This window comes from Pavona decussata, unplaced genomic scaffold, assembly GCF_977016875.1.
Source record: "Pavona decussata unplaced genomic scaffold, jaPavDecu1.1 SCAFFOLD_232, whole genome shotgun sequence".
In the NCBI taxonomy this organism is placed as follows: Eukaryota; Metazoa; Cnidaria; class Anthozoa; order Scleractinia; family Agariciidae; genus Pavona; species Pavona decussata.
The window spans coordinates 645,792-652,500 of record NW_028145637.1 but is presented as its reverse complement, the minus strand read 5'-3'; the positions used below and the strand labels follow the sequence as shown (position 1 = coordinate 652,500).

Sequence of the window (6,709 nt, the reverse complement as noted above, 5' to 3'; positions counted from 1 at the left end):
TTTCGGTTAGACAATACTAACCTTCTTCAGGGGCTACAAAAAGTTGTCTTGCATTTGATTTTACGTTTTATTCAACATTGCTGATCCTGATCTGGTACAAGTGGTCCCTGCGCTATTCAAGAGTAACAGTTTACATGGTCCAATTCATCCTTGCCTTGCTGAGTTTGAAAATAAGCCTTACCAATATTTAGCCTTGCCTAGCCATTTTTTTCTGCAGTGTAAATGGCGTTTAGATTTAAGGTAAACGGCTGCTGTTGTAGTTTTGCTGTCTTATGAAAATGCTTAGATTGCAAAGCGGGTACAAAATAGGATGAAGCCGCCGCGAAGAACAACGCCCTTAAACAGTTAAGTTTCTTGTATTTATTGAGAAATCCACAAAACGATTATACATTCTTAACCGTTTGTTTCTGAGTATTATTATAGTCAACTTCCTTTATTGCGGACACCCTCGGGACCGCGAGTTAGTGTCCTTTATAGCGAGAGTCCGCATAGCAGGAATTTATTATCCGTAATAGCGAGGTGTCTGCAAGACGAGAGTTGATGATGATGATGATCAAGTGATGTTTACACGGTTTGCTTCAAATAATCTTGTAATCATAGAGTGGTTTTATGTTAATTGTCGACAGTAATTTACAACGCTTTGTGATTGATTAGCAAAGTTCACGACACTTTTCCAACTAACAAGATGCAAAACCAATTGCGACTTCCTTGCACGCGTTTTCCCACGCTTGGCGCAGGTTACATGTAAAATATTACCTTTGCATTCTGATTGGTCAGTTTTCGCGATGTTTACATCTGTTGTGATTGGTCAGAATAATTACTTTGGTTTTGTGTTACGATACTCGATTGAAATCCGCCCTAAAGGCGAGCCATGATAGAGTCTGTGGATACAATTCTTTAAAACCCTTGGCGTACTTAATGGCTAAATATATGGCCACCTATTACTCCTCTCGAAGACAATAAAAGAGAGATGTTAGCTCCTCAAAACTGTTTTATTCTGCCGAGATTCAACGAAGAGGTTTTACCATATTTTGGCTTTAACACTTGAGCAACATGATAAATGCATGCGGCAAGTTCATTGTTTCCTGGCGATCAACCTACATTTTCGCCTAAATAGCTTTTCATCAAAATGAGCATTTTTCCTTCTTTAATCTTATACTTAAATTTAATTTATTTTTTTCAACAAAGTCTTTATCAACGAATAAGTGAATGACCATCGCAGTGTTATGTACACAGCTTAAACAGCTGCGAAAAGAAAGCCTGAAAAATTTCAGACTTGAACGGGATTCCAACCCATGACCTCTACGGTGCCGGTGCAGTGCTCTACCAACTGAACTATCGAGCACTGCACCGGTATCGCACTAGTTCGGATGCTCTACCACTGAGCTACACTGTAGCTCAGTCGGGTAGAACATTCAAACTAGTAATCAGAAGGTCTTAGGTTCGACTCCTGATAGGAGCACTCGGATTTCTTTTTTCCGAGTATGCCTGCGTCACTTTCGAGAATAATCATCATTCTTATGTAAGAGATAAATACCGAGAACGGAGGTATTAATCCATGTATATGGATTTATTTCATGAATCACATTTTCTTTTGTTATTCAACATCCTTTATTTAACTTACATACTTCATGAATATTAAACTAACTGAAACGAGGGATTTATACAGATAAATCCCTCATTTACTGTATAAATCCCTCATTTACATTAGCAGTACTGCGAGAAACGCACACATCAGGTTGCTTCTATTGTTCTCCGTTTCTCACCTAAGTGTGACGGTACTAATTAGCCGGCGTTTGTCCCCTTGAACAAAGGAATAATTTCATGAAATAAGTCAGATAAATACCTCGAACGTCGGTATTTATCTCTTACTAATACCGACGTTCGAGGTATTTATCTGACTTATTTCATGAAATTATTCCTTTGCTCAAGGGGACAAACGCCGGCTAATTAGTACCGTCACACTTAGGTGAGAAACGGAGAACAATAGAAGCAACCTGATGTGTGCGTTTCTCGCAGTGCTGCTAATGTAAATGAGGGATTTATACAGTAAATGAGGGATTTATCTGTATAAATCCCTCGTTTCAGTTAGTTTAATATTCATGAAGTATGTAAGTTAAATAAAGGATGTTGAATAACAAAAGAAAATGTGTGATTCATGAAATAATTACGTATACGGCATTCTTTCACCCACAGGTCAAATGCGGGTCTATGAATTTCAGTATTTTTTTTTGCTAACACGGCCACATCTCCTCTAATCTTCTTTTTTTATACACAGAGTCTAAATAAAAGCTTGTTGTTGTTGTTAAGTGGAGATGTATACATGTTAAATAAGGTGACAGAAATGATAAACGCCACCGCACAGAATAAAGAAAACTAACGGACACCGGTTTGCAGTGAGTGGATGCAGTAGAAGTCAAGCCGCTTTCATCAGAACAGTTACGCGGAACACTTAGCCAAAAGCGGTGATATCGCGGCGAAGTATTAAACTTGTTAACAAGTTTTATAGTCGGGAATAGGGTTCCGCAAAAAACTCTGCGAGCGAATTTAACTGGACACCAAATGGCGAGGACAAAAGGGCTTGGGATCGATACATAGGACGAGGCGCAAAGATCAACAAGAGGTTTATTTTTGGCTAGTCTTTTAGCATGCACGAAGTCGTTCGCGTCTCTCAGGGTAGTAAACAAGCCGATTACGCGAAATACTAGAGACACGAACGACTGCGTACATGCTTAAAAGGGGTAGGGGCTCCAGGGATCCCAAGAATCTAATCAAGGGCTCCAGGCTCCACCATTCCATAGCTATTCTCCTTTAATATAAAATCAAGTTCTAGAATTAAAAGAAAATTACAGCAATTTTCTTTCAATAAACCAAGTTTGCTGTTTTTCTCCACTCATGTCCATGTACTCTACCGTGTGTAACATTTATCAATGAATACGGTTAATATTTGATCCTGTCAGTAGACCTTCAAGCTCAGCACGCGGTAACACCACTCTTCATAATGTTTGACTTCTCATGCAGATTTCTTCCACACCACCATGTGACAAACATCTCAAAAAGAACCCGCCTGTAAGTGTGTGACGGGCCAAACACGATTGGCCGCGAAATTTACCTTAGACCTATGGATAGTGCTTTCCCGAGTACGCTTCTGAAAGGTTTTTCCTTTTTTATCAAAATGTGGTGAGAATTATATTAGGACGCCAAGCAGCGAAATGATGGGGCTCCAGGCTCCGCAATCAAGACTTTTGCCAGAAAGAAACCTCTCCTCTGCTGGTAGGGTATCAGTTATCCGGATTGTGAATAATATACAACAATATCCAGGAAAACAATTTTGTAATATTAAACGGTTAACACGGACCTCATATTAAAAAATTCATAAAATTCGATACTGATCGCTGTTAAAAAGCCCTACAGTAAAAACCCGAATATAAGAACCTACTGATATAAGAACCTACAGGCTGAAATTTGGCATTTAAATACCCAAAAGTATAAGAACCTGTTCAGCCTGGCAAAGAATAATAGGTTCTTGTACAAAAACAATCACTCCAATTTTGATGGTCAAAATTCTGAATTTTAATTGTGTGAGAAGCTTCTGACAAAAAGTTATTGTGTATATGTTTTCTTTGATTTACATTGGTTTGGATTTTCACTAGAAATGTGTTTTCCATAAAGCTACAGTGCAACAAGGCAAGCATTTTTGTTGTTGAAAATACAGGTGTTAAACCATTTTGTATTGGTAGTACAACTACGACAACCTCTGAAAAATAAGAACCTATTAAGAACCTAATAAGCCAGAAATGTGAAAAACTACCCTCAGCCTGACCTCGAAAATTCTAGGTTCTTATACGCGGGTTTTTACTGTAACAGTGATCAGCATCAAATTTTTGCTTGTAAAATTTTCAACCCCTGAGGCCACCCTAGGTGAATTTTCTTGATTTTTTAATAATTTCTCCCCCGTAATTTGATAAGAAAAGTGTGCGGACAAGATAGAAGAATGATATTAGAGGTTAAGGGGTATGTTTTGGGCTGTTTTGTTGTGATTTCTGATCGCCTGTGGTGCATTGACAATAATGCACTTTTTTTCAGGAAAGGCACTGAAATTGGCCGGCAATTAAAAACGTCTATAAATCGTATAAAGTAAGGAGTACAAAGGTTTGAAAGATATTTTTATAACCATTATTAATCTCGTGAACTGAGTATCAAACCAAAAAGGAAGCCTTTCGTTGTCATCTTTTCTACACTTTCATTACTCTGTGGTTTTGCCAAGCAAAAGAGTATATATTGTGAAGTTATATTTTCTTTTCCCCTCGAGTTACCAAAGGACCAAAAAACAGTTTCGGAATTTTACCGCGGTCAAACGAAAAAAAAGAAGAAAAATCCAGATATTTGAGAGCTCAAATCGGATAATATTTTTGTGAGTTTACTAAATTATTTTGACTTACTAAAAAACGTTTCAGGGTTTTCTGTTATTAATTTGCATATCTATTCAAAATAAACTTAAGCAAGGATCTTCTAAAAAGTTCAACAGAGCTTGCTTGATCTCCTGCCTTTTGATGTAATAGCTTATTTTAAAAATTGTAAATAAAGGCTCTTCTTTTTCTATCAGCTTTGAGCTCTCAAATAAAAATAAAATTATATTTGACGGACTTGTCTTGTTTTGGACGTTTGGCCGCGGTTTCGATCGGAATTAACAGAATTAAGTTTCTGCGTAGAGTCAAAGGGGAAGTATCACGCAAATTAGCTGTCACTTCAAAACCCAAAAATGTTTGTCTGTCAGCAGAAACAACGAAATAATTGTCTAGTTTTGTTATAAATTATCACCCCAGTGCAGTAAAACTGTCGATTAGTTCCTTTACCCAGAGACAGAGTAGGCCGGTATGGATTGAAACATGAAGAATGTTAGGTTTTAAATGTTTTTCATGTTCTCGCATTTTTGTTTCCAAAATGCGCTAGAACAGATCACGAGTTGCTCCTTTCAAGAATATGAGTTGATTTCTTTCGTCTCGTCATTCTAGAATTATTTGGCAGCTGATTGAAGCTCATCAGTTTTAACAAAAGATATCAAAAATATCATTAGTTAAGTGTACAATACTTAGAAACTCACGAGACAATTATACGTTCTTAATCGTTTATTTGAAATTTCTTTAACAATTAAATATCGTCTTGTCGTCAACATTTCACCATCATTGATCTTTATCTTCGGTAAGATCGTCATAAACACTCTGCTCCATTCCCCCGCATCCAAGACTTCTCGCCACGTGGCAGAGTCTGCCAGGTGCTCTCTTGAACTGTTTGTGAACGAAATAAACGTACAGACAAGCTTTAGTTACTTTAGCAAAAGTGGACTATTGTTTTTAGGTTCCTATTGTGGCAAATTTTACTTCTAGTTTTTTGGTTGGCATCGTCTATTTGAAATTTTGGAGTTTGGAATAGATCTCTCTACAGTCAATAAAGAGATTTAGAATCGCGTTCTTGAAAAAAATAGTACACTGGTGAGAATGGTGAAAAATAATTCTGGGCTTTCATGTTAACGCAAAACAATGCAATTTTATTGAGAAACTAAAAACAGCGAGCAGCAAATGAAGAAAAAACATGACCACGTGGTCATTTATTCTACCCGGCGTTTGCCGTTTACCATGAACATAATTCTAAATATGGAACTTAAGCAACGACGACGGCGACGGCAACGAAAACGTCGCTTAAAGATGGAAGTTCGCTTTACTAGCACTACGTCGCGATTATTCCAATTTGTTCAACCTGTACAATGTGGCCGAAGGATACGGGAACCAAATTGATAGGAACGGCGTTCAAGTAAGGAAGGAGAACGAAAAATTCACCGTCGTGTGCTCACGTTCTCCGCAAAACCTTGAATTTGGTCATTTCACGTTGTTGTTTCGCTGATGACGGCAAAGAAACGTAAAAAACTTATAACACACGTCTAGAGCGATTGTTTGTGCTCATTTTAACCCGATTGGTTTGTGGAGTTCACGTTGCCGTTGCCGTCGTCTTTGCTTAAGTTTCCTAATCTCTCTGTCTATGGGTGGTGCCCGGGGACCCACCCCTTATTTTGTAGACCAAAACCGAGGCCCATATAGTCGAGACGCAGAGATATTCGCTTCACGAAGAGAAGAAAGTGGCCGAGTGTTCGTAAACGTGGGACCCCACTTACCCCAAGTACTGTACCCACCCCCCCCCCCCCTCCCTACGACGAAGCGGCATTTTCTGGTTACAGAACGATAGACGATGAGAAGTCCAAAGACTACTGCAAAGCTGACAAAAGGTAATATATTTTAAAACAATATTTCGGCTGGCCAAACCAGCCTTCTCCAGGTTTAGATGTTACTAAATTATATAAATGAAATTACAATATTATACGATGAATATTTGTCAAACCTTTTCTTCCAATTTGCCATTCAGTGATCCATGCCAGCAGTCACTCTCGCGAACAAAAGTTGCGATCAAAAGAACAACGGTAAGGACAGCAATAGTTTGGATCTTCATTCTAAAAGGGAATAAAAACAAACAAAACCGTGAGTAGCTCCGTATCTCGCCAAACGTCTGTTGCTGATTCAAAGATTGTATTTAGCTCACAATTAAGACGTTTTACCTTCTCCTTTTCTTCTTGGGACTAAAACTGAAATCTCGATGGACAAGCCAAGCGATTAGTACTCTTTTATATATCAGGCTCCACACTCAGGAATTACCCACT

At 38.3% G+C, this 6,709-nt stretch overlaps 1 long non-coding RNA gene across 1 annotated transcript; it reads right to left on the bottom strand.

Annotated features, from left to right (window-relative positions):
- Nucleotides 1-5,111: 5,111 nt before the first annotated feature.
- LOC146458625 (uncharacterized) lies at nt 5,112-6,709 on the bottom strand. The gene is made up of 3 exons (XR_014858159.1): nt 6,608-6,709; nt 6,394-6,502; nt 5,112-5,288 (listed from the first exon to the last, which is right to left on the bottom strand). It is a non-coding gene; the product is annotated as an uncharacterized LOC146458625 (long non-coding RNA).